The 27,555-nt window shown below is 40.7% G+C and overlaps 1 long non-coding RNA gene across 4 annotated transcripts in view; it reads right to left on the bottom strand.

Annotated features, from left to right (window-relative positions):
• The window catches only part of LOC119626267 (uncharacterized), a 44,281-nt gene extending 17,855 nt beyond the window's left edge, over positions 1–26,426 (bottom strand). For 2 of the 4 annotated variants that reach the window (XR_012090346.1, XR_012090345.1), the window contains exons 1-4: positions 26,317–26,426; positions 3,782–3,885; positions 1,681–1,817; positions 48–168 (exon numbers count right to left, since the gene is read on the bottom strand). This is a non-coding gene — a long non-coding RNA (uncharacterized lncRNA). Of the gene's footprint in view, positions 1–47; positions 169–1,680; positions 1,818–3,762; positions 3,886–26,316 lie in introns of all 4 variants that reach the window. The other 2 variants (XR_012090347.1, XR_012090348.1) reach the window with 2 other exon arrangements.
• Between the last annotated feature and the right edge of the window lie 1,129 nt (positions 26,427–27,555).

The following is a 27,555-nucleotide window of genomic DNA, read 5'->3' as shown; positions in this document are numbered from 1 at the left end:
GTCTCTACTAAAAATACAAAACATTAGCTGGGTGTGGTGGTACGCACCTGTAGTCCCAGCTACTCAGGAGGCTGAGGCAGAAGAATTGCTTGAACCCAGGAGGCAGCAGTTGCAGTGAGCTGAGATCGCACCACTGCACTCCAGTCTGGCAACAGAATGAGACTCTGTCTTTAAAATAAAGAAAATGCAGCTTTTATGCAGAGCAGATTGCTATAAGAAAGGCATATCTATGGGCTTGAATATAATTAGAGAAAAAGTAAAGTCATTAAATAACAACTTAAAACAAAAGGTAGGTGAAGGATATAAAACTGGAGAATTTAATGTCAGCAAAGGATGGTTTGATAATTTTAGAAAGAGGTTTTGCTTTAAAAATGTCAAGATAACAGGAGAAGCAACTTCTGCTGACCAAGAGGTGAGTTCCCTGATGCCATTAAGAAAATCATGGAGGAGGAAGGTTATCCATCTGAACAGATTTTTAATGTAGATAAAAGTGCCCTGTTCTAGGGAAAAAAAAGAAATGCCACAAAGGATATTTATTAGTAAAGAAGAGAAGCGAGTTCCAGGATTTAAGACAGAAAGAGAGAGACTAGCTACCATTTTGTGCAAATGTAGTCAGGTTTATGATCAGGATTGCTCTTATCTAAAAAGCTGCTAACCCCTGAGCCTTGATGAGAAAATATAAATACCAACTATAAGTATTTTGGTTATACAACAAAATGGCCTGAACAACAAGAACACTTTTTCTGGATTTGTTCTATTGATGTTTTGTCTCTGAAGTCAGGAAGTACCTTGCCAATAAAGGGTTGCCTTTTATTTTATTTTATTTTATTTTATTTTATTTATTTATTTTTTTTTTTTTGAGACGGAGTCTCGGTCTGCCGCCCAGGCTGGAGTACAGTGGGCGGATCTCAGCTCACTGCAAGCTCCGCCTCCCGGGTTCCCGCCATTCTCCTGTCTCAGCCTCCCGAGTAGCTGGGACTACAGGCGCCCGCCGCCTCGCCCGGCTAGTTTTTTGTATTTTTAGTAGAGACGGGGTTTCACCGTGTTAGCCAGGATGGCCTCGATCTCTTGACCTCGTGATCCGCCCGTCTCGGCCTCCCAAAGTGCTGGGATTACAGGCTTGAGCCACCGCGCCCGGCCAAAGGGTTGCCTTTTAAAGTTCTTTTGATATTGGACAATGCCCCTGGCCACCCAGAACCCCAGGAGTTCAACATTGAAGGCATTGAGATGGTCTACTTGCCCCTAAACACAAGGTCTCTAATTCAGCCTCTAGATCAGGGGATCATAAAGACCTTGAAGCTCATTGCACAGTATACTCTCTAGAAAAAATTGTCAACATTATGAAAGTGAACCCTAATAGAACATTATGAAAGCTTGGAAGGACTACACCATTGAAGATGCCATCATTGTTATAGAAAAAGCCATGAAAGCCATCAAGCCCAAAACAATACCTTCCTACTGGAGAAAACCATCCAGAAGTTGTACATGACTTCACAGGATTAACAACACGGCCAATCAAGGAAATCATGAAAGAAACTGGATATGGCAAAAACAGTGGGGTGGAGGGGGTGGGCGGTGAAGAGCTTCAAGATAGAGACTATGGAAATATTTAACAGCAAATAGACACCACACTAGAGAAATTAACAGAAGACAGTTTGATGGAGACGAGTGCTTCCAAACCTGTGCCAGAAGATGAGGAAGATGTAGAAGCAGTGCCGGGAAACAAACTGACATTAGACAATCTGGCAGAAGGGTTCTGATCATTCAAGACTGCTTTGGACTTCTTTTAAGACATGGACTCTTCTATGTTACAGGCACTAAAACAAAAGGAAACAGTGGAAGAAGGATCGGTACTATATAGAAACATTTTTAAATAAATGTAAAGCACAAAAGTCTAACAGAAATTATGATATATTTCCATAAAGTCACCCCGAAGGTGCCTGCCTCTCCTGCTCCCTCTACCTCTTCTGCCTCTAGCACCCCCAAGACAGCAAGACCAACCCCTCCATTTCCTCCTCAGCCTACTCAGCATGAAGACAATGAGGATGAAGGCCTTTAGGATGATCCACTTCCACTTAATAAATAGTAAATATATTTTCTCTTATGATTTTCTTAATATTATCTCTTCTCTAGCTTACTTTATTGTAAGAAAACAGTATACAATATATACATAACATACAAAAGATGTGTTAATCTACTGTCTATGTTATTAGTAAGGCTTCTGGTTAATAGTAGACTATTAGTAGTTAAGTTTGGGGGAAGTAAAAAGTTTTATGAGGGATTTTAGACTGTGCACCCCTAGCCCTCACTTTGTTGCAGGGTCACCTCCATACTGTAATAGTCTAAACTAAGGAAAGGAATAAGAGTTTTCTCAGGAGATAAAACCACAGAGCTTGAGAGTTGAATGAAAGAGCAAAGGAGCTAAGGATGACTCCCAAGTTTCTGGCTTAAGCAAATGGAAAGATGGTGGGGCATTCACTGACATTTTGAGAAAATAGATTTAGGGAGAAAAATAAGTTTCATTTGTGACATGTTTCTTAAGATAATTTGTGAGATACCAAAATTAAGATATCCAGAATGGATATTATTTTCTTACTTAGAAAAGACATAAAAGTTTGAGGAGTATTTAGAATCTCAGTATTTCATACCTCATTCCTAAGTTACTTTTATATGGTGGAAAGAGCTGATATATACATAGCCTATATTTTGGTACCAGATCTGCTACAAACTAGCTGTATGACTAGAGAGATCACTGAACCTTTCTCAGCTTCTGTTTCCATAGGAGATAGAAAAACTTGCCCTCACTTATTCACAGGATAGGTAATTCAACTATGAGCATTTTGAAAATGAAAATGAAAGGGGGAAACTAATGTCTGGAGTTACTATTGTCTCTTTTAAATTAAAAAAAAAAAAACAAGCTATTTATTTTCTGTGCTTTCATGAGGATATCATTCCTAAAACAGAAGGAGGCAAGATTAGAAGAGTTTTACACTTTTAAAACAGAGTTTTACACTTTTAAAACAGTTTTACACACACCAAAAAAGTTTTAAAGGAGCCATTTTACTGCAATTATTTTTAAAGAGCTCAGTATCAATTTTAAGAAATTCAGCAACTCACAGGTTTTAAATGAAAAGAATAAACCCTCCTGAGTTCTCATTTTCTGAGAGCTTTTCACATTTTAAGAATTAAACCACTCAGCACAGATTTTTCTGTTACCATTTTGAAGATGTTGGAAGTATTAAACATAAAAGCTGTCATTGTTAAAGAAAATACTTTGTAACACAAAAAGAGATGATAGCATAAATGTTATGTGTATATGCTTTTAAATCAGAAGTTCTGAGTTCTAATTCTGTCTCCATCAGTTAATAGCTATCTGAATTTAAACATTAAAATTAAACATTATTTAAATATTCTGACCCCCCATGTTTTTCTAATCTGTGAAATATAAATAATAATCATATTATCCTCAGGGAGTAGTTAGGATTAAATGAGACAGTATATGCAAAGCACTTAGCACTGTGCAAAAGAGTTTGAGAGTTATTAGATGTCATAAAACCAGAATGAAAAATGGTTAAGAAATACATGTAAAGCTGATTGGCCTCCATAGTAATCAAATTAACAGAGTTTTTATTTTGTTGCTAATAACATTCAGTGATGGCAAGGTCAGAGAGAGAGGCATTCTATTCATCAGAGTAAATGGATAAAACTTTTCAGGAAAAAAATTTTGAAATATGCTGGCAAAAGCCTTAAAAATGTTTATACCAGATGCAGTGGCTTGTACCTATAATCTCAGCTACTCAGGAGGCTGGGGCAGGAGAATTGCTTGAGCCTAGGAGGTTGAGGTTACATGCACTCCTGTCTGGGTGACACAGCCAGATCTTGTTTCTTAAAAAAAAAAAAAAAAAAAAAAAGTTACATTCTTTGACTCACTCCATTTTTAAGAATCACTTCTTAGAAAATAATCAAATATAGGCCGGGTGTGGTGACTCACTCCTGTAATCCCAGCACTTTGGGAGGTCAAGGCAGTTGGATCACTTGAGGTCAGGAGTTCAAGACCAGCCTAGGGAACGTGGCGAAACCCATCTCTACTAAAAATATAAAAATTAGCCGGGTGTGGTGGTGTACATTTGTAATCCCAACTACTCAGGGGGCTGCGAGCCACAAGAATCACTGGAATCCAGGAGGTGGAGGTTGCAGTGAGCTAAGATTGTACCACCACACTCCAGCCTGGGTGACAGAGCAAGACTCTGTCAAAAAAAAAAGAAAAAGAAAGAAAAGAAAAGAATCAGATATAAAGATGCAGAGTTACACAAAAAAACCAGAAACTACCTAAATGTTTAAGTCCAGAAAAATGTCTTAATAAATTATAGTACATCACCTTCTGAACTGATGCACTGAGATTCAGAGAAGGGCACGTCATCTCTGTGATATCCTTACCAAAAATGCATAACCTGAATTGAATCACGAGAAAATGTCAAACAAACTCAAATTGAAGAACATTCTACAAAATAAACTGAGGTAATAAAAGATAAAAATGAAGGAACTATCCCCAAATAGAGAAAACTAAGGAGACACTACAACTGAATGCATGACATGGTCCTAGATATTAGTGGAACAATTCATGAAATGTGGGTAAGGTCTGGAGATTAAAATATTGTATCATAGTTAATTTCTAGTTTTGATCATTGTATATGATTATACAAGATACTAACATTTGCAAAAGCTGGCTGAAAAGTATACTAAAAATCTTTGTGCTATTTTTGCAACTTTGGGTGAGACAAATTATTTCAAGATGAAAATTCCTAAAGTTAAAAAATTAAATAATGGCACATTCACACAGTGATTATGCAGCCATTTAAAAGGTTTGTAATTAATCTGAATGACATTGGAAAATGCTCACTACATAGCATTATCGGGAGGAAAAAAAAAAAAAGCCAGTTCACACAACTGAAAACTAAAGCCCAGAATGAATTCACTAAAATCTTGAGTGGTCATTTCTAAGTAGAAGATTACAGATGTTATATTCTTAATTCTTTAGTTTCATATTTCTCAACTTTTTCTACCATGAGCATTCAACACTTTCAAAATTGGGGGGTGGATGTTATTTTTAAACACACATCATGATTTTGCATCACAAAAATTCATTTAGACATATTTCTTCTCCTTGGTTTTAATAAAGAACATTTTTTCAATACTTTGAGTTTTCAAAACTATGATTTTGATAAGCCAACAATGAGCCTTGGCTTAAGTGAGTTTCTTAATTTGGCATCAGTAACCAAAAGTGCTTAATAGTTTCCCTAACCACTTGGAAATGAATTCTTGGCACTATGTCTTCTTAAGTTCTGTGGATCTCATGTTGAAACAGTTGCTTCATTTCCACTAAATAATTAGAACTATTCCCTAGGTCATCAGAGAAGCTCAAACCTATGCCTATCTGAATCCCAGTCAACAATAGAAGGAACAGAAACCTAATGATTTCTCCTCCTACTGTCACAAATCAAGAGAATGCATTTGTGCTGAAGACTGGGAAATTAAAAAGAAAGGTTTTGCTGGGAGACAAGTCAAGGTGGCCACCAGGAATCTTGGACCCCTCGACTTCAGATGACAATCTTCTGAGTAATCAGGATGTTTAGCAAGGCATACTTGAGGGGGCGTAAAGCATGGCTCCTATCTCAAAATACCTCCTCTGTGAGGTAATGTACATGACACTGTTGTGCACTTGTGTCTGTTCCTTCCATCCAGGCACTGGCCAAAAAAGCTGTATTTCCTTGGTTCTGGAAGAATTTTTAATTCTAAAATTTACTGCCCCCACCCCCACTGGATTCAGAAAAGCACTACAGATGGGTACCTTGAAAAGAGAGGTGCAGGACTCCTGCAGCAAGTTCTGCCAAGCCATGGCAGTGCCATCTCTAGTGCCATCCTCCTTAGGCGTTCACCACTACCTGCTTGCCAGCATCAGCCTGACTTCTCAGGGTTATGAGTACATCCCCTCCTCCATGCCATAAGCACTCCCCTAACCCCATGCTGACAAGCTCAATGCCAGGCCCCACTTCAGCTTTCCAGACTTCCAGCTCCTGCCGCAAAGGCCAATTGCAGCCACAGTTCTGAGCTTTGTACATCGTTGCATCCTCACCCAGCTAGTCTTAGCTTTCAGTCACAACTGTATCCCTGCCATCTCTGCTTCAATGTCATCTCTGCAGGCCAAACATAACCCACCAGCTCCCAAGGCATGCAGTACCACTTGTTTAGTCACTCAGCCCATCGCTACCTGCCTGGACCCTCAAGGCCTCACCACTTGCCTCCTTAGCCTTCCGTGCCCCTCCCCTGGCCCACCTCCACCATCTGCCTTCTACGCTCTGCCTGTCAGGGGCCCAGTCTCCCCACTAGTTTATACCGTCCCCCATGTTCTGTTTTTATTTATGCTTGCCCTTGTTCCAGAAAAGACAAGACAACACATACTATAGTCCTACCATGTTTTCTCAGGTGGGCTTCTTAAGCCATGTGGCTTCTTATTCTATTTGCCCTGTGAAGCACAGGGAACCAAAGACAACGTTTCTCTGTGACATCAATTCCTGCACCATCTAAGACAGGTCAACAGTAACGGCAGAGGCCATCCTCGTAGCTAAGGGAAAACAACGGCAAACCACTGATGTTGAACTACCAGCCAGAAGCCAGGTGAGATATTAAGACAGCAAAGCCACCAGCACCAGGACAGGAGCTCAGACCTCTTACCAGACAGATGCTGAGCTCCCGCTCCCCCTGCTGGACACCGAGGTCCTGGGGAGATGCTTCCAAAGTCCACAGTCCTGAGATGATCAGACACCCATGTTTGCCCCAAGAGGTATAGACTAAACATTAAAGAGAAGCCACACTTGCTAATCATATTTAATCATCTTCAGTGCCAAATTAGAGAAATAGAGTACCCCTCAATGGAAAAAGGTAGGTGCCACCTGTTAGGCAGACTGGCTCTGAGCCCCCATTCTGTCATATTCTAGTTAAGGTATTAGGAAAGTTATTCTGAGTGTCCCTGGGCCTTAGTTTCCCCAACTGTAAAACACGGATGACAATACCCACCCCATATGGTTGATATGAAGATTAAATGAGATAAATTTCAGGCATCCAGTTGTTATTGTCCCCACTGATTGGCACCTAAGTTCTCGGCACCCCAGTGGCTTCATCTATGTAATTCCAATAATACCCGCCCAGCCTACCTGTGAGAGTTGGCGGGGGCAGATGAGAGAATAGATGTTTGTCAAAGCACTCTGAAATCATTAAATGCTATGCTAATTAAATTCATCAATGACAACAACACCTGTCTGGCACTTTGAAGAGACAGAGATGACAATGGTAGTTTTGATCTTTGTGGAGATTTGGAAATTTGTGGATGAAATAAGCATGCATGAGAATAACTGTACTTCAAATAGGAGACTGGCTGGCATATTGGTAATAAATAAGAAGAATAAGAGGAATGAAGAGAAAAGAAAATTTGATTTGCCTGAGGTGGAGGGTCGAGCAAGAATCACAGATGACCTCATGAGTGTGTCATGCTGCAGCAGGTCATAAAGACAAGTAAGATTTCAGTAAGAGAGATGAGGAGAGGGCCTCCCAGACTCAGGAAAGAGTGAGGGCCATGATGCAGAGGAATGATGGTTCTGGGGATATGAAGAACTCCAGCTTGACCACAGCCTGCAATGAGGTGCCACAGTGGAGAATGGGGTTATGATGACAGGTTGGGACACCATAGCGTTCTGTGGGATTGAACGTGACAGCCAGGCAGTGTGGAGCCATCTAGCTTTGTGAATAGCATGTCTGAGGAAGTTTACCAAAGACAATGTGAAGGCTGGCATGAGATGGGGAGAACAGAGGCAAATACAGGAAGGAATCATGATTGCCAAAGAGAAATGGGGGCCTGAAGTGATTCAGCATGCACAGGGGAAAGAAGAGATCAAAGGAAGGGACAAATATAAATGGAAGGTATTACAACCATAGTGCTCATGACAAAGAACTACATTTATCACTCAGTTCCACATGTACCAAAGGAAAATATCAGAAAGATGTCATAAGCTCAAATTAACAATGATCTTTAGTAATTTACAAAAAGATAGAAGCAGTGAGATGAAGTAACACAAAGCACGTCTCTTACAGACTTCTAGAATTAACAGGGCACTAGTAGGAGATGTGGTGCAATTACTTATCATCTGGGTAGGTAAATTTCAGGGGAAAATATCTCAGCAATATGTGTTTAATCAACATATAATTTGATATCTGCTTTTGACTAAGAAGTTCAATAATGTCTTACAAATTGTGTTATGTTTCAGCATATCAAGTTCTGCTTGTAGCTCACTCACAATCATCCAGCACAATGGGGAATTTATCTTGCTGGTATTTCCAGGGAGATTGGGAAACAGCCAGTACAGATCAAACCTTTTCACATCATCACGCTATTCACTCCACTGATTAGAGATAACAAAGACAAACACAATAGGGAATGGTCAATTTATAACAACAAGGACGAGGCTCATGTTTCTTCAGCATACTTCCTAACTTGTTAGCAATAATTACCACATATTAAAATAAGCCAGTCTGGGCACAGTGGCTCATGCCTATAATTCCAACATTTTGGGAGGCCAAGGCAGGAGGATTGCTTGAGACCAGGTGTCCAAGAACAGCCTTGGCAACATAGTGAGACTCCATGTCTACTAAATAAATAAATAAATAAATAAAAACAAATAGCTGGGTGTGGTGGCATGTACCCATAGTCCCAGCTACTCTGGAGGCTGAGGCCAGAGGATCACTGGAGTCCAGAATCATAGCCTGTGAGCTATGATTACACAACTGCACTCCAGCCTGGGTGACACAGTGAGACCCTGCCTCTAAAAACAAATAAATAAAATAAAATAAGCCATTTCATTAAGCATATGCTCCCAAATTAAGATGCCTGGTTCCTTATTCCATGACAACTTCAGGGGAAAACATATTTTTCCATTTTTTGGAAGTTTTAAGTCATATATTCTCAATGTAGAAAACAAAACCAAAAATAACAGCATCCTTTGTATGTTTTATTATTTGTAAAAAAAATTTAAAAAAAGAAAGAAGAGCTAATATCCTCCAGTATACCAAGATTAAGATCAATATTTACTCATTGTTAATCTTTGAGAATACTTCCTTCTAGTTTTATTTCTGTGCTTTTTAAAGAAACATGTTAAGATTCGATTACAGAATGGCGTAAACCCGGGAGGCGGAGCTTGCAGTGAGCTGAGATCCGGCCACTGCACTCCAGCCCGGGCGACAGAGTGAGACTCCGTCTCAAAAAAAAAAAAAAAAAAAAAAAAAAAAAAAAAAAAAAAAGATTCGATTACATTTGAAGCTCTGAATTCAGGGCTAAAAAAAATAAAATTACAAATATAAATACGTTGCATTCTTGTGTTTTGTTTTGCTCATAACAAATATTTCTCCCATTGTTGAAAGCTAGAAGAGTCCACTCAGAATCCATATTTCTTTAACAAGATAAAGAAGCTAATGTGTATTAATTTAGTGGTGTAATGGGGACTTCCAGTTTCCAGTCCAACATTTAAAGAGCTTGGAAGTCATTGTTCTCATCTTCATGAGAAAATGACCTTGTGTAATTCCCTGTTTCTGAGTGTGGGATGGATCTAGTCATTTGCTTCTAATGAATCAAATAGGGCAAAAGTGATATACCACTTTTGATATTAGGTTACAAAAGACTGTAACTGACTTCTGTCTTGCTAAATCTCTCCCTCTCTTTCTCGCTGGTTCTTTTTGCTGGCTTGTTCTGATGCAAGCAAGCTGCCACGCTGTGAATTATCCTATGCAGAGGCCTACATGGCAAGGATAGAGTTTAAAATCAGCAAAGGAATTCCCTAAACCTGAGGTTTGATGTCTTTCATTAATCCTGAAAAAAAATCTCAGTCATTATTGACAAAGGGCACAGACCAGGTATAAGATTCCAGTTGTCCTCTCCCAACAGAGTTGCACAGACAGTGCTAAATTCTCCCAGCAATGATGTGTGACAATAGATGTGAAGTGTCGCCTACTAGAAAAGCTCACCCAAAGGTTGGTATCCAGGGCTTTTATGGAGCTACCACATGACTAACCTTAACAAGTAAGTCTCTAGTTGCCCTCAGAGGTCAAATTGATAAGGCAATGGCCTAGGCCCTCAGGCAAAAAGCAACAACAAAAACAGGTGTTCATCTTAAATTACATTGTTAATATATAATATCCAGAATGGCCCATGGCCTCAGGTATACAAATAAACTCTTATGGTGGGATTTTGCAAGGGCTTAGAGCTTATCAGCAGGTGGTCAAGGTCCAGTCCTAAAGACATTTGGAATGTGTGGTGTTTGGACAACCCAGGCCTGCTGCATTAACTCTTTACTGCCATCTGCCATCCTGCCTGCCTTTACTGACAGGAAGTCATCAAGGAAATAGTTGCCTAGATAGCAAAGAGCTCACCAAATGATATTGGAACTGGGTGCAGTGCTCCCTGGTGCTGTGTGCCCCTTCCCTATGCAGGCAATATGCCCTCAGTAGAACATGTGCTAGAATATGGCCATTCAAGCAGGAAGGGTATCAGTGTTCCTAGCAACGTGGCTGAAGAGTCCATCAGTGAGAAGATCTTGCAGGAGGTTCAAGCCCAGGTAAGGTGTTAGGTAGATTGTGAGTTTACTGCCCTAGAGTGGCAGTGTGATGCAGATAAATGAATTGTAGGCTTAGAATAAGGACACCTGAGCCTGTCATTTTGTCCAACTGACTTTAGGGTCCTCATCTGAAGTATTTTCCTATTTATAGATGGGAGGCAATATTGCATAGCAAGCAAGAGTGCTGGCAGGGCAAGTTCAGTGGGCAACCAACTTGTGCAGACACAGAGAGCCCTGTACTCAAAATAACCCTAACTGTGGTTTAATGCTCTGCTGTCACCATCTTGAAATTCTTAACATCCAAACAAGGAGCCCCATATTTTTTTCACAGAGCCCCATAAATTATGTAGACTCTCCTGGTGCCAGGTCTGGAGTCAGTCTATGGGTTCAAATCCCTGATCTATCATTTTCAGATGTATGAACTAGGGCATAACAGCTGATACCTTTTAGACTTGTTTCCTTGTCTGTAAACAGGATTATTAAAAGACTGTTGTGAAGATTAAGGAAATAATATGTGGAAAAATATAGCATTGTACTATACATAAATACAGTCATTCCTCAGTATCCACGGGGGATTAGTCCTAGGACCCTCTCAAGTGCCAAAATCCATGGACACTCAAGTCCCTTATATAAAATATTTATACATAACCTATGTACTATTCTCCCATGTACTTGAAATCATCTCTGGATTACTTATAATACCAAATACAATGTAAATGCTATGTAATATTTGTTATACTGTATTTTTTAATTTGTTGGGTTTTTTTTTTATTTTACCAAGGAGGCCTGAGAGCCTAGAAAATTTTGTATTATTTTTCATCATTGTATTTTTTTTTTATTGTTGAGGGTGGTTTTTGTTGTAGTTTTCAATGCATGGTTGGTTGAATCCATGGATGTGGAACCCATGGATACAAAGGACCAACTTTAGTCATAAGTGGTAACTATTATTTGTTCTCAACAATAATAACAGTAAAATAATATAAATAATAACAATAAACAATAATAATAGCTATCTATTGCTGTGTAACAAATTACCCCAAAACTCAGTGGCTTAAAACAACAACATTTATTATTTCATGGTTTCTGTGGGTCAGAAATGCCAGTGCAGTTTAGCTGGATCCTCTGGCTCAAAGTCTCTCACCAGACTGCAACCAAGATGTCAGCCAAGGCTATAGTCATCTTAAGGTTTAACTGCAGAAGAATCTGATGCCAAGCTCATGAACGTGGCTGTTGGCAGGATTCCTAGTAGGCTATCAGAATGAGGGCCTCAGTTCCTTGCTGCCAGTTGGCTAAAGGACACCCTCTGTTCCTTGCTATGTGGCTCTCTCCTTAGGACAATTCACCACATGGCAGCTTGCTGGCATCAGAACAAGCAAGTAAGAAGAGCCAGGGAGAAAGATTGAATCAGACAGAAGTCACAGTTTTTGTAACCAAATATCAAAAGTGGTATAGCATCACTTTTGCTATATTTGATTCGTTAAAAGCAAGTGACTAGATCCATCCCACACTCGAGGGGATTACACAAGATCATTGTTACAAACTGAACAGAATCGTCCTAAAACTTATGTGTTGAAGTTCTAACCCCCAGTACCTTAGAATGTGACTATAATTGAAGATAAGGTCTTAAAAAGGGTAATAGGGCTAATGAAGGTACATAGGTGTGCCTAATTCCAATATGACTGGTGTCCTTATAAGAAGAGGAAGGGGCTGGGTGCAGTGGCTCATACCTGTAATCCCACTTTGGGAGACTGAGGTGGGATGATAGCTTGAGCCTGGGAGGTTGAGGCTGCAGTGAGCCAAGATCATGCCACTGCACTCCAGCCTAGGCAACAGAGCAAGACCCTGTCTCAAAAAAAAGAAAAATAGAAAAGGATACCAAGGATGCATGTGCCAGTGGAGAAGCCAGGTAAGGACACTGTGAGAAGATGGCCACCTACAAGCCATGGAAAGATACTTCAAGAGAAACTAAAACTGTCAACAGGTCTGTTTGGACTGGTTTGATCTTGGACCTCTAGCCTCCAGAACTGTGAGAAAATACATTTCTTATTTAAGCCACCCAGTCTGTAGTATTTTGTTGTAGCAGTGCTGATGAAAAGAGTCAAACACTGTAAAATATTGTAAGAGATTTATTCTGAGCCAAGTATGAGTGACCATAGCCAGTGACGCAGTCCTCAGGAGGTCCTGAGAACATGTGCCCAAGGTGGTTCAGGTACAGCTTGGTTTTATATATTTTAGGGAGGCATGAAACAGCAATCAAGTACATTTAAGAAATGCATTGATTTGGGCCAGGCGTGATAGCTCACGCCTGTAATCCCAGCACTTTGGGAGGCCGAGGCAGGCAGATCACAAGGACAGGAGTTCAAGACCAGCCTGACCAACATGGTGAAACCTTATCTCTACTAAAAATATAAAAATTAGCCAGGCGTGATGGCACGTGCCTGTAATCCCAGCTACTCAGAAAGCTGAGGCAAAAGAATTGGTTGAATCCAGAAGGCAGCCGTTGCAATGAGCCAAGATCACACCACTACAGTCCAGCGTGGGCAACAGAGCGAGAGAGAAGGGAAGGGGGAGGGGGAGGGAGAGGGGGACAGGAAGAGGGAGGGAGAAGGGAGGGGAGGGGGAGGGGAGAGGAGGGGGAGGGGAGAGGAGGGGGAGGAGAGGGAGGGGGAAGGGAGGGGAGGGGGAGGGGAAGGGAAGGGAAGGGAAAAAGAAAGGAAGAAGGAAGGAAGGAGAAAGAAAAAAGAAAAGAAAGAAAAAAGAAAAGAAAAGAAAGAAAAGAGAGAGGGGAAAGAAGGAAGGAAGGAAGGAAGGAAGGAAGGAAGGAAGGAAGGAAGGAAGGAAGGAAGGAAGGAAGGAAGGGAGAGAGGGAGGGAGGGAGGGAGGGAGGGAGGGAAGGAAATAAAAGAAAACAAAAGAAGAAAAGAAAAGAAAAGAATGAATTTGTCTCCGACTTCCCATTCCAGCCATGACAGAGTAAGTGGTATTAGACTTAGCTTTCCTACCATAAACTGGCCAAAATAGAAAAAACAATTTTCAGGGATTGGACACCAGTTAAAACAGTTATGATGTTTGAAAGAAACCAAACGAAGTGAGCTTCACGTCCTCCCCTGCTTGAGAAGTTGAGTCCAAGTGGAAAGTTGCATTTGTATAGGGCAGAGGAAAGAGAAACCAGAATTTGTGCCTGCCACAGTGGCTGGGATTTGGAAGCCAGGTGCTGCAGAGCAGGGAATCACACAGAAGAGGACTTCAGAGATCAAACCCTGAAAGTTTATAGATATTCTTCTCAGGTCCTTGAGCCCAGACCATATGACCTGACTGTAGGGTAAGACACATAGGGTCCAGCAGAGAATAGCTGCTGCTAGGAAGTTGGAGAGCTAAACATAGCTCAGAAGTCTGCTGGGAATGTAGTGGAGTTCTAATCCAGCCAGGGTAAAGAGATATTGGTGAATTCCCAGACTTCCAGATGAGTCACAAAGTGAAAAAGGTCATGTCCTAAGAATATAAATTACCCTCTAAGAGTAAAGATTACACCTGAGGAGTAAGGTCAAAACTGAAGTAAATCCACCATAACAAAGCCTAAATCCAATTTTCATCAGAATCAAAATTATCTGTCAATAACTTAATTGCCAGCCAGAACAAAATTCAACATTCTTTGGAGGAAGTTAACATAATCCAGAGTTTCTATAAAATATCATTCATAATATCTAGCATGAAAAGTTTACCAGGCAAGAAATTGGTTAAAGTTACTAATAGCCAGCCAGGCACAGTGGCTCATACATGTAATCCCAGTGCTTTGGGAGGCTGAGATGGAGCATTGCTTGGGGACAAGAGTTTCAGAGCAGCCTGGGCAACATAGCAAGTCCCTACCTTTACAAAAAACAAAAATAAAAAAATTAGCCGGCATGGTGGCACACACCTGTAGTCCCAGCTACCCAGGAGGCTGAGGCAGGAGGATCACTTGAGCTGGGAGTTCAAGGCTGCAGTGAGCTATGATTGTGCCACTGTACTCCAGCCTGGATCACAGAGCAAGACCCTATCTCTAAAAAAAAAAAAAAAAATTTAATTTTATTTTTTTAAGTGACTAGTAGCCAAGAGATGGAAGCAGGTAGAAATGATCCAGATATTGAAGTTAGCTAGAAAGACTTCAAAATAACTATAATTAATATGTTAAAGAGGAGTAAAGATTGACAATGAAAATGAAAAGATGAAGTATAAAATCAGAGAATTAGAATCTTTTTTAAGAGAATTAAGTAGACATTCAATACTTGTAAAATACAATATCAGAAATTAAGAATTGATCAGCTGGATTCACAGTACAAAAGAAAACAAGATTAATTAATTTGAAGACAGGTCAAAGGAATATATCCAAAATAAAACACAGAGAGAAAAAATAACAGTCACCTTAAATATATTATTTGGGAGATACTCCCCTCATTCACTTCTCTTTTTATTCTCCTTTCTCCCAGGCAACTTATTTTTTCTAATAAGAAAAAGTAGGTAGGAGTGGGATGTAAAATAATACTTGGCTATGGCCGGGCATGGTGGCTCATGCCTGTAATCCCAGCACTTTGGGAGGCCAAGGTGGGCAGATCACCTGAGGTCAGGAGTTCGAGACCAGCCTGACCAACATGGAGAAACTCCATCTCTACTAAAAATACAAAAAAATTAGCTGGGCATGGTGGCACATGCCTGTTATCCCAGCTACTTGGGAGGCTGAGGCAGGAGAATCACTTGAACATGGGAGGTGGAGGTTGTAGTGAGCTAAGATCACGCCATTGCACTCCAGCCTGGGCAACAAAACCGAAACTCTGTTTGGGGAAAAAAAAAAAAAAACTTGGTTGGGCACAGTTGCTCACACCTGTAATCCTAATACTTTGGAAGGCCAAGGTGGGAGAATCCCTTGAGCCCAGGAATTCAAGACCAGCCTGGGCAACATAGGGAAACTTCATCTCTACAAAAAACACAAAAATTTAGTTGTGTGAAGTGGCATGTGCCTGTAATCCTAGTTACTCAGGAGGCTGAAATGAGAGGATTCCTTGAGCCTGGGCATTCTAGCCTGGGCAATAGAGTAAGACTCTGTCTTAAAAATAAAATAAAATAAAAATTTAAAACAAAATATACCAAGAGAACCTTGGGAAAAAAATTTTCTCTAATCAAAGTCAAAAGACAAACTGGAAAAATACCGACCACTCATATCAGGTATAATTTCTGTAAAATATAAAAGGATCTACATGCTGGGTGTGGTGGCTCACACCTGTAATCCCAGAACTTTGGGAGGCTGAGGTGGGAGGATTGCCAGAGTCCAGCAGTTCAAGATCAGCCTGAGCAACATGGTAAGACCCTATCTCTATTATTTAAAAAATAAATAAATAAAAGGACCTATACATCAATATGAAAAAGGCCAACATGCCAACAGAAAATGCAATAAAGGAAACACAATGGTTCTCAAATATATGAAAAGATTATCCATCTCACTCAAAGAAAAATAGCAACTAAATCTATAAAACACCATATTTCATCAGTTTGGAATGACCATTAAGTTTGATAACACATGAGTCTGCAAAGGTATGGATAAAAGGGGCTCTCACTAGAGTTTTCAGAGATCTACACTCGCAAACATACATCACTCTGCCATTCCTAGAGTCTGCCCTTTCTCCTCCTGATCCAAGACAGCTATCACCTAGTCATTTCACATCCATTTCAATAAACATACTTCCCTTTCAGGAAGACTTACCCGAAGTACCACAAAACTGCTTACATCTCAATTATCAAATATTAGTCATAGAGCTATATCTAACAGCAAGCCTGGGAACCTTGTAGCTTGGTTGCCACATAACCAGCTAAAAGTGACACTTTGCAAGAGAGCAACAGAAATGGATTTAGCAATTAACACTCTCTGCCATATCTACTTCTTTGATTGCCAAATATTGATACACACTTTCTCATATACAGAACACAATGAATCTCTCCCAGGGATACAGTTCTCAAATTTCATCCAGATACTGCATCTAGGTCAAAGTTCAGGAACTCTGGGAAATGTGTACCTTCCATGTGGTACAGACAGCACCTCATGGTCCAGCAATCAAAAAACTTAAAAATGAGTTAACTGCTCCCAAATTACCCAACATACAAAGGTGGAGTAGGAGCAAGATTAAAACATTGAGGCCAGGCACGGTGGCTCACGCCTGTAATCCCAGCATTTTGGGAGGCCAAGACAGGTGGATCAGCTGAGGTCAGGAGTTCCAGACCAGCCTGACCAACATGGAGAAACCTCGTCTCTACTAAAAATACAAAATTAGCTGAGTGCAGTAGCACATGCCTGTAATCCCAGCTACTCGGGAGGCTGAGGCAGGAGAATCACTTAAACCTGGGAGGCAGAGGCTGCAGTGAGCCGAGATCGAGCCATTGCACTCCAGCCTGGGCAACAAGAGCAAAACTCTGTCTCAGGAAAAAAAAAAAAAAAAAAAAAGTAAAACATTGAAACTGCCCACCAGGAAAGGGGAGAAAGGAAAGCCTGCTATAGTCACTGATCTGCAGCAATATTAAATCTTATAGGGCAGGAAGAGTGACTTCCTTCCCAGGCAGTACCTGGGGACTTCAGTTGTGCTCTCTGGGAAACTCCTTTGGAGGCTTCTACTTTTGCTCTCTGAGGTTGTTTCTTGTCCACTATCTTATGCGGCCTCATCTTAAATAGGCATTAGGGAGTGCCAGGGAGCTGCTGACCTTCCATAGCTCACTCTTTATTAGTGGTTGTATTCGTTGGTTTTCACACTGCTGATAAAGACATACCTGAGACTGGGCAATTTACAAAAGAAAGAGGTTTAACTGGACTTACAGTGAGACATGACTGGGGAGGCCTCATAATCATGGTAGAAGGCAAGGAGGAGCAAGTCATGTCTTACATGAATGGCAGAAGGCAGAAAGAGAACTTGTATAGGGAAACTCCCATTTTTAAAACCATCAATCTCATGAGACTCATTCACTATTATGAGAACAGCGCATGATAGACCTGACCCCATAATTCAATCACCTCTCACCGGGTTCCTCCCACAACACATGGGAATTGTGGGAGTTACAATTCAAGATGAGATTTGGGTGGGGACAGAGCCAAACCATGTCATTCCACCCCTGGCCTGTCACAAATCTCATGTCCTCACATTTGAAAACCAATCATGCCTTTCCAATAGTCCCTGAAAGTCTTAACCCATTTCAGCATTAACTCAAAAGTCCACAGTCCAAAGTCTCATCCGAGACAAGGCAAGTCCCTTTCGCCTATGAGCCTGTAAAATCACAAGCAAGTTAGTTACTTCCTAGATATAATAGGGGTACAGGCATTGGGTAAATATAGTCATTCCAAGTGGGAGAGATTGGCTGAAACAAACGGGCTACAGGCCCCACACAAGTCTGAAATCCAGCAGGGCAGTCAAATCTTAAAGGTCCAAAATGATCTCCTTTGACTCCATGTCTCACATCCAGGTTATGCTGATGCAAGAGGTGGGTTCCCATGGTCTTGGGTAGCTCCGCCTCTGTGGCTTTGCAGGATACAGCCTCCCTCCCGACTGCTTTCATGTACTGGCATTGAGTGTCTGTGGCTTTTCCAGGTACGTGGTACAAGCTGCCAGTGGATCTATCATTCTGGGGTGTGGAGGATGGTGCCCCAGTAGGGACTCTGTGTGGGGGCTCCCACCCCACATTTCCCTTCTGCACTGCCCTAGCAGGGGTTCTCCATGAGGATCCCACCCATACAACAAACTTCTGCCTGGGCATCCAGGCATTTCCATAGATCTTCTGAAATCTAGGCAGAGGTTCTTAAACCTCAGTTCTTAACTTACGTGCGCTCACAGGATCAACGCCACATGAAAGCTGCCAAGGCTTGAGGCTTCCACCCTCTCAAGCCATGGCCTGAGCTCTATGTTGGCCCATTTCAGCCATGGCTGGAGCAGATGGAATACAGGGCACCAAGTCCCTAGGCTGCACACAGCACGGGGACCCTGGGCCCAGCCCATGAAACCACTTTTTTCTCCTAGGCCTCTGGGCCTATGATGGGAGGGGCTGCAGCAAAGGTCTCTGACATGCCCTGGAGACATTTTCCCCATTGTCTTGGTGATTAATATTTGGCTCCTCGCTGCTTATGCAAATTTCTGCAGCCAGCTTGAATTTGTTCTCAGAAAACGGGATTTTCTTTCTATTGCCTTGTCAGGCTACAAATTTTTTGAATTTTTACGCTGTTTCCCTTTTAAAACTGAATGCCTTTAACAGCACCCAAGTCACATCTTGAATGCTTTGCTGCTTAGAGATTTCTTCTGCCAGATATGCTAAATCATCTCTCTCAAGTTCAAAGTTCCACAAATCTCTAGGGCAGGGGCAGAATACCACCAGTCTCTTTGCTAAAACATAACAAGAGTCACCTTTGCTCTAGTTCCCAACAAGTTTCTCATTTCCCTCTGAGACCACCTCAGTCTGGACGTTATTGTCCATATCATTATCTGCGTTTTGGTCAAAGACATTCAACAAGTCTCTAGGAACTTCCAAACTTTCCCACATCTTCCTGTCTTCTTCTGAACCCTCCAAATTGTTCCAGCCTCTGCCTGTTAACCAGTTCTAGAGTCACGTCCACATTTTGGGGTATTTTTTCAGCAGTGCCCTACTCCACTGGTACCAATTTACTGTATGTGTCTGTTTTTACGCTACTGATGAAGACATACCTGAGACTGGGCAATTTACAAAAGATAGAAGTTTAATTGGAATTACAGTTCCACATGGCTGGGGAAGCCTCAAAATCATGGTGGAAGGCAAGGAGCAGCAAGTCATGTCTTACATAGATGGCAGCAGGCAAAAAGAGAGCTTGTGGACCGGCACGGTGTCTCATGCCTGTAACTCCAGCACTTTGGGAGGCCAAAGTGGTTAGTAGTTTGAAATCGGCCTGGCCAACATGGTGAAACCCCATCTCTACTAAAAATACAAAATATTAGCTGGGCATGATGATGCATGCCTGTAATCCCAGCTACTTGGAGGCTGAGACAGGAGAATCGCGTGAACTCAGGAGGTAGAGGTTGCAGTGAGCCAAGATGGTGCCACTGCACTCCAGCCTAGGCAACAGACTGAAACTCCATCTCAAAAAAAAAAAAAAAAAAAGAGAGAGAGAGAGAGAATTTGTGTAGAGAATCTCCCGTTTTTAAAACCATCAGTACTCATGAGACTCATTCACTATCATGAGAAGAGTGCATAAAAGAGCCACTCCCATAATTCAACCACCTCCCACTGAGTTCCTCCCATGACACACGGGAATTGTAGGAGTTACAATTAAAGATAGGATTTGGGTGGGGACACAGACAAACCATATTAATGGTGCAAGTCTAAGTTTTCTTGAGAAGAAAAGTGTTTTTTCTCACCCTGTTTCCATGCCCCTTTCCTTATTTTCTCATCTGGGCTATCTTTGAGGCAGGAGGAAAAAGAAGAGAAAGTGCTGCTGTGCGCTTTTTTTTAATTCAGTTTTGAGTAAAACTCTAAGATTATTATTCACCTTTTAATATCCTTATAACTTTGCTTCTGACAGAAAAGGAGAGCATCAGCTAAAATTTCCCATATTAGTTTATCTATGTCAACATCAACATTTTTAATATTTAATTTAAAAATCCCCCTGGACTGTTCAGCAGAGAAAAACCAAAATCACACATTTATTGAGCATCTACCATGTATGGTACACTAAGGATACAAGGTTCAAGAAGATCCTGGTCCCCATCTTGGTGTGGTGGTTACAGGATATACTCAATTGGCAACACTCAATAAATTGCATGTGCATTTAAGATCTGTTCATTGTGGCTGAGTACGGTGGCTCATGCCTATAATCTCAGCACTTTGGGAGGCTAAGGTGGGTGGATCATCTGAGGTCAGGAGTTTGAGACCAGCCTGAGCAACATGGTGAAACCCTGTCTCTACTAAAAATACAAAAATTAGCTGGGCGTGATGGTGGACACCTGTAATCCCAGCTACTCAGGAGGCTGAGGCAAGAGAAACACTTGAACCCGGGAGGTGGAGGTTGCAGTGAGCTGAGATCACTCCATTGCACTCCAACCTGGACGACAGAGTGAGACTCCATCTCAAAAAACAAAAAAAGATCTGTTCATTGTTTTGCATGTAATAGACACAATAAAAATGTAGGTTATTTAAGGAAAGATCAGAAAAATAAATGTTTAGTGTTTACTATTAACACATTAATATCAAAGAAGTTAAATTTACAGCCAGGCACAGTGGCTCACACCAGAAATCCCAAAATGTTGGGAGGCTGAGGCGGGTAGATCACTTAGTTCAGGAGTTCAAGATCAGCCTGGGCAACATGGTGAAACTCGGTCTCTACAAAAAATACAAAAAATTAGCTAGGCATGGGTAGCATACCCGGGATGCTTAGGTGGACAGATCACCTGAGCCCAGAAGGTCGAGGCTGCACTGAGCCATGTTCATGCCACCACACTCCAGCCTAGGTGACAGAGTAAGACCCTGTCTCAAAAAAAAGAGAGAGAGAAAGAAGTTAAATTTATGATACAAATTTGACTATTCTATGTGTATAATGTAAGGCACTGACTATTGGGTAAGGTACATGGGCCCTCTCTATGAAACTTGAAATTTAGTTTTTGTAATTGTCTGTATACCATTTAATCCATTGTATAAGTTTTTTTTTTTTTTTTTTTTTTTTTTTTTTTTTTTTTTGAGCCAGAGTGTTGCTCTGTCACCCAGGCTGGAGTGCAGGTAATCTCAGTTCACTGCAACCTCTGCCTGCCAGGTTCAAGCAATTCTTCTGCCTCAGCCTCCTGAGTAGCTGGGATTAAAGGCGACTGCCACCACACACAGCTAATTTTTGTATTTTTTAGAGACAGGGTTTCACCATGTTGGCCAGGCTGGTCTCAAACTCCTGGGCTCAAGTGATCCACCCGCCTTGCCCTCCTAAAGTGCTGGGATTACAGGCCCAAGCCACTGCACCCAGACTTCATCCATTGTATAAATTATTTTGAAAAGTAGCACATACCAGTAATAGGACCATAAGCATCTGGTTAGGAGACTGGGTCCAAATCCGTTTTTCCTGTGCTTTGGAGAAAATTACCCATGGCTGTTTCATTTGCAAAACAGAGATAATGCCCAGGGTTGTTGTGGGGACTAAATGAACAAACTGCCAAGTCACAGTAAACATTCTCTCTCCCATGTCACCTCCTCCCAGCATCCTTTGATGTCAAGTCCTTGGCCAGGACTGCAATTACCCATTATGACTAACATAGTGAAAAATATTGGCCCTTTATGATGCACATTATGCCAGTATCCAGTTCACAAAGCATTTTATACTTAATATGTATAATTCTATAATCCATTCGTTCATTTTCATTGAACACCTACCATGTGCCAGGACCTGTGCTAGGCTCCAAAATTACAGCAGAAGACACTGTCCTGTATTTATGGTGCTTACATTCTACAGGCAGGAGACAAGAAATATATATATATGTATATATACATATACACACATATACATATGTTAAATTATAACTTTACATGTATATATCAGGTGAGTAAAACTTCTTTGAAGAAAAAATGAGATTAAAGGAGAGAATGATGGGGAGGCAATGATAGAGACAGGAGACAGTCAAGGGTCCCCGGCAAAACCGCACCTTCAAGTCTAAAACAGCCTGAAGGCTGAGGGATCGGACTGAGGGTCCCAGATGAAACTCACGAACCTAAGGGAAAACTGCTCGTTTGCCTGCCCTTTCCTGACTGGTTCTTTCGGAATAATGCCTACATGCACACTGGGAAAATGGGGCGGGGCCATGGGAAGTTCACGCCTTATGCCAGGGGAGGAGGCTGGTCTTTTCGGCTTCTGTGTGTGGTGGCCTGGTATTCAACCTGGGAGGTAGGGGCCTATTAGCAGGATGCCCTGTCACTTTGCTGAGCTTTTTTTTTTTTTTCTTTTTTCCTTTTCACCAATGAATCCAGCCCTCCTCTCCCTTCAATGTGTTCATGTGCCTAATTTCTCCTAGTCGTGACACAAAAACCTGGATTTAGCTAAACTAAGGAGCAAAACTTCTGCATCATTCTGGTGGCCCATCTGGGGATCAAGGAAGGGAGAGTAAGATGTGAACAAAAAAATATTTTTCCCTTTCGCTTCTAAGCCTTTTCATCCTAGGACCTCTGAGGGTAGAGGAAACTGCATTCCACCCGCCCTTCAATAGCCACAGGCATGCATGAGATGGATGGGCAAATGGCAGCTCCCCAGCCCCCTTCTCCTCCTCCCCGCTGGGGCTGAGGCACATGGCCCAAGGGTACCAGGAGACAGGCTGGGGCTGAGGCACATGGCCCAAGGGTGCCAGGAGGCAGACTGGCCAGCATTCGTCATCACACATCCACAGTGTCTTCCCCTCCTCTGACCAGGGGGTCCAGCTCTGTCAGACAGCAATTAAGGTAATCTCCCTGTTGGAGGAACCTATTTGCATAAGAGGTTCTTCTCCATACTTCTTTTTTCTTTTCTCCACCCTGTCAGCAGTTAACACAGCTCTGCATTTAAGCTGTTTTTTTTTTTTCTTTTCTCCATGAGGTCAGGAGTTAACTTTAATGCAAGAGGCTTTTCTTCTTTTTAGAAGACATTTTACTAGGCCAAGCCCCTAACTAACAGTTTATATTATCTGTAAAGTTTTAATTATGAAAAAGGATTTGTGAGGTTGGTCTTAAGCTGTATCCAATCTGGTGTGCTTTGCATGTCTTTCTATATGGTCAGTAGCAAACTTTGCTGCAGACCTCCATCTTGTTTTACATCCTTGGAAGTGTGACCTGTAACCACATGGCATTGCTTTGTTTTAGCTTTTGCCATTTTACAGTGGTGGCCCAGGTTCAATCCTGGCTGAGGGAATGAGTCTTTTCTAGTTTGATATCTGCATTACCTTTATCATTTGTTGATTCTCTTTCTCTCCATGAATCACCTTGGATTTTCCTTTCTCTGAGCACCTGGGAGGTCACCTTTAGTAAAGTTTGAAAGCCAGAAATATTGGCCACTTGGCCCAGCTAAAATTGGGTAACAAGGGATTTAAAAGGATTTTCTTAAAGAGCATTCAGCTTAATTAAAAGTGGATATCCAAGTTATAGGTATATTAAAAAGGCCTTTATATTTTTCTCTTCTTGGTTCTTGTTTTGCTCAAAAGGGGTTTTAGGGTTTTATCTCAGCCGACTGAATTATTTCTATTTTGCCTTGCCACTCTTAATACACACGAAGAGAGAGACCTCTGTTTTCCTCATGGATCCCTCTCAAAACCTGTTTTTGCCTTCCAGCTGTACCTGTTTATTAGATCCTAAAAACTGCATGTTTTCCCAGCCTTGCTCTTGAAGGGCTCCACCCAGAGGCAAATAATCCAATTAGGAGGTTGCAAATGAAAAGTCTTACGGGCACTGGGTTTTCTTTGCCTGTCTATGTAGTTATATATGTTGTGTGTGATGTCTATTAAAAAGAGCTCTAATTAATTGACTGAAAGAAGGATTAGTGCTTAGATCAAATATTTTTTAAAGGGAAGATAAAAGCTGTGGTAACTTTTAGTTCACATGACTTTAGTCTCTGAGAAATAAAAATAGCCTTAAAGATTATTGGTAAAATGCAAATGCCATCAAAATGTAAATAGGTGGACAAAATCATCCAGATCAGATACTAGGTTTACAAAATGCTTTAAGGCTACAAACTGCTTTGTGGTTTTTGAGAACTGTTTGACTTGCCTGCTTCAAAACTGGTAAGGTCTGGGGACATGTGGAATTAACCACACCCTTAATTATGCCAGAAGTCAAAACTTGGCTGTTCCTAGTACATAATTAAAACAACTTGCCAGGCACAGTGGCTCACGCCTGTAATCCCAGCACTTTGGGAGGCCAAGATGGGCGGATCACGAGGTCAGGAGATCGAGACCATCCTGGCTAACATGGTGAAACCCCAACTCTACTAAAAATACAAAAAATTAGCTGGGTGTGGTGGCCGGCGCCTGTAGTCCCAGCTACTCGGGAGGCTGAGACAGAAGCTCACTGCAGGGCTTGCAGTGAGCCGAGATCATGCCACTGCACTCCAGCCTGGGCGACAGAGTAAGACTCTGTCTCAAAACAACAACAACAACTTACCAGGTTTTACATTAAAGTTAAAAAATGCTAGGAGTTACCATTGTAACATGTAATTGAGACTACTGGAAACAGATTTGTGAGAAATACATGTGAGTTGCACAAGAACAGTAAAATGTGTTTTTAATAAAAGATTATAGGAAGGTGTGGAAATGTAAAATTCTTGCCTAAGGTTAAAGGATTGTTTTGAATTAGATAAAATAAAGCTAAAAGTTCAAATAAGTTGTGAAAGGAATGTAAAAATTAATCTTGCAAAAGAAATTCTGTGTGTGAACATATTGGCTAAATTCAAATATGGCTTTTCTGTAAATTAAACACTGAAATAAAAGCACAAGGTACTCAGCACCAATCTGCTCTTTAGCAAAATTTGTAAAAAGTTACAAAAGGTTTCTGCTTTCAAATTCCTTGCTTTTTTTTTTCTTTTTGAGATGGAGTCTCACTCTGTCACTCAGGCTGGAGTACAGTGGCACAATCTCGGCTCACTGCAGCCTCTGCCTCCTGCGTTCAAGCAATTCTCCTGCCTCAGCCTCCTGAGTAGCTGGGATTATAGGCACCCACCACCACGCCTGGCTAATTTTGTATTTTTAGTAGAGACAGGGGTCTCATCATGTTGGCCAGGCTGGTCTCGATCTCCTGACCTCAAGGGATCCACCTGCCTTGGCCTCCCAAAATGCTGAAATTACAGGCTTCAGCCACCATGTCTTCCCTGCTTTTACATTTCTGAGTCATCATTTTGGCAAAATAAATAACTTATGGTAATCTGGAATTCTATTTCATAGCATCGAGTGTTTTAAACCTCTAACATTTAACAGGCTTCCCAAAATCAAACTTCTATTTCAAAATTGTCTTTCCTGACACCTGGCTTTTGGATGCTATAGAGGGCCCCTGGAACATCCAGAAGAGAGGTAAACAGAATTACCAGACATGTCTAGGTACACGGGATTGCCAAAATGTTGTTTAATCTTCTTTCGGTTAGTGAATATTGATATATTAATGTTGATAGTATTAATATTATATATTAATGTTGATATTACTATTAATATATTGTTGATATTATTAATATTAATATATTAATGTTGATATTATGTTAATATATTAATGTTCATATTATGTTAATATATTAATGATATATTAATATATTAATGTTGATATTACAATGTTAATGTTAATGTTGATATTATGATGTTATATGTTAATGTTGATATTATATTACTGATATCAATATTATTGATATCAATATTGATTAATATTTATATTTATTAACATTAATTTTAATATTCACTAACCTGTATTGCCTATATTAATATAGGTAATTAATAGCTTCTTAATATTAATTACCTATATTAATATGGGTTTAGTGAATATTAATATATGTTCCAAAATTATATGGGATTTCTAAAATTCTAATGCCTGAGTATATGCTATCAATCACAATTAAGGTGGTTAAGTTATTGTAAACCACAGAAATAAACCAAATTTCTTTGCCAATCATGTTTCTGACTGTAACTACCCTGAACATTTTGTTACTTACAGACAATTGTTGTCTTGTTTTGATCTTCTTCAGAAGATGGTGTTTAATCAGCTATAGAACTTTAACAGGTGCTCTCAAATGCAGGTTTCTGATACCTTTGAAGATTGTGACACTGGAATAAAGGAAAAACATACAGGACTCATGAAGAGCTGACATATTCATGAATATCAAGCAAAACAAGAATTAATGGAAAGGACTGAACTAATAGAAAACTGAAGTAATCCTTTTTACTTTTGCTTGGAACACTGCTGATTCTTGTTTTGTTTTTCAGACTCAAGGAAGCTTATTTTGAACTATTTACAGCCTTTAATAATTGAGTAAGGTAAACTCCTGTGAACAAAATTTGGAGCATATTTCTCTCTCTTTCTGCCTGGCTTCTCCAGAATTTGGAAACTAGTTGTGTGTATTCTTAACTTGAAATGGCAATATAGTTATTTGCATCAGTGCAGTAAGAATCCATTTTCTTTTGCAACATGACACAATTGTAGAAACTGGTTGTCTTACCAAGGTTTTGACTGGAAGGGTGTGCTTCCCTTTAAGGAGTCAAGCTCAACTTGTAGAGCCAATAAAAGCGCCTTGGGAAAACTGGCCTCACACCTTGTCTACACAGTCCCTGTACAGAGTTCCTAACCTGTGATAAGTAAAGAATGTCACTTTCTGACAGGCCCAAGGGCTCCAACTTTATCTCAGGACCTTAAGAGGAGAGGATCACCCAACTTACAGGTATTTGATGGTACAAACTAATGGCTAGGCTCGGTTTTAGAAAGTCCTGAGATTTACTGTGGATCAGAGTTCCATCAAAGGCAATCTACAAGGCCTATGTAAAAATAACTATTCTTGCTGTACTTTATGCAAACAATCAAGCCAAGTATAAGACTAGTCTATTCTGCAAACAACTCAGTCTTATCATGGTTTTTTTTTTTAACAGAAATGAGTATGGGAAAGAGAGAAATTATGTTTCAAAACTTATCATACATTTGTCATTAAGTTCTAGATTCATTAGTTGTTTTTAAGTTTTTGCCTACATTTTAGACTGACCCTGCTAATTCCTGTGAATCATCCAGCGATCTCCAACTATAGCTCAGAAGGAACAAAATGGGATGGATAATGTAAAAATCTGGATCAATATTTTAACACTGAGCAATTATCCTGCAGACCCTGCCAGGTGACGGGAATAAATAGGGTGCCCATCACCCGGAGGTTTCCTTTTGGAGAAAGACCAAGGGAGCTAACCAAAGA

Source organism: Chlorocebus sabaeus, chromosome 21 (genome assembly GCF_047675955.1).
Source record: "Chlorocebus sabaeus isolate Y175 chromosome 21, mChlSab1.0.hap1, whole genome shotgun sequence".
Taxonomy (NCBI): domain Eukaryota; kingdom Metazoa; phylum Chordata; class Mammalia; order Primates; family Cercopithecidae; genus Chlorocebus; species Chlorocebus sabaeus.
This window is presented reverse-complemented; position numbering and strand designations above follow the sequence as displayed.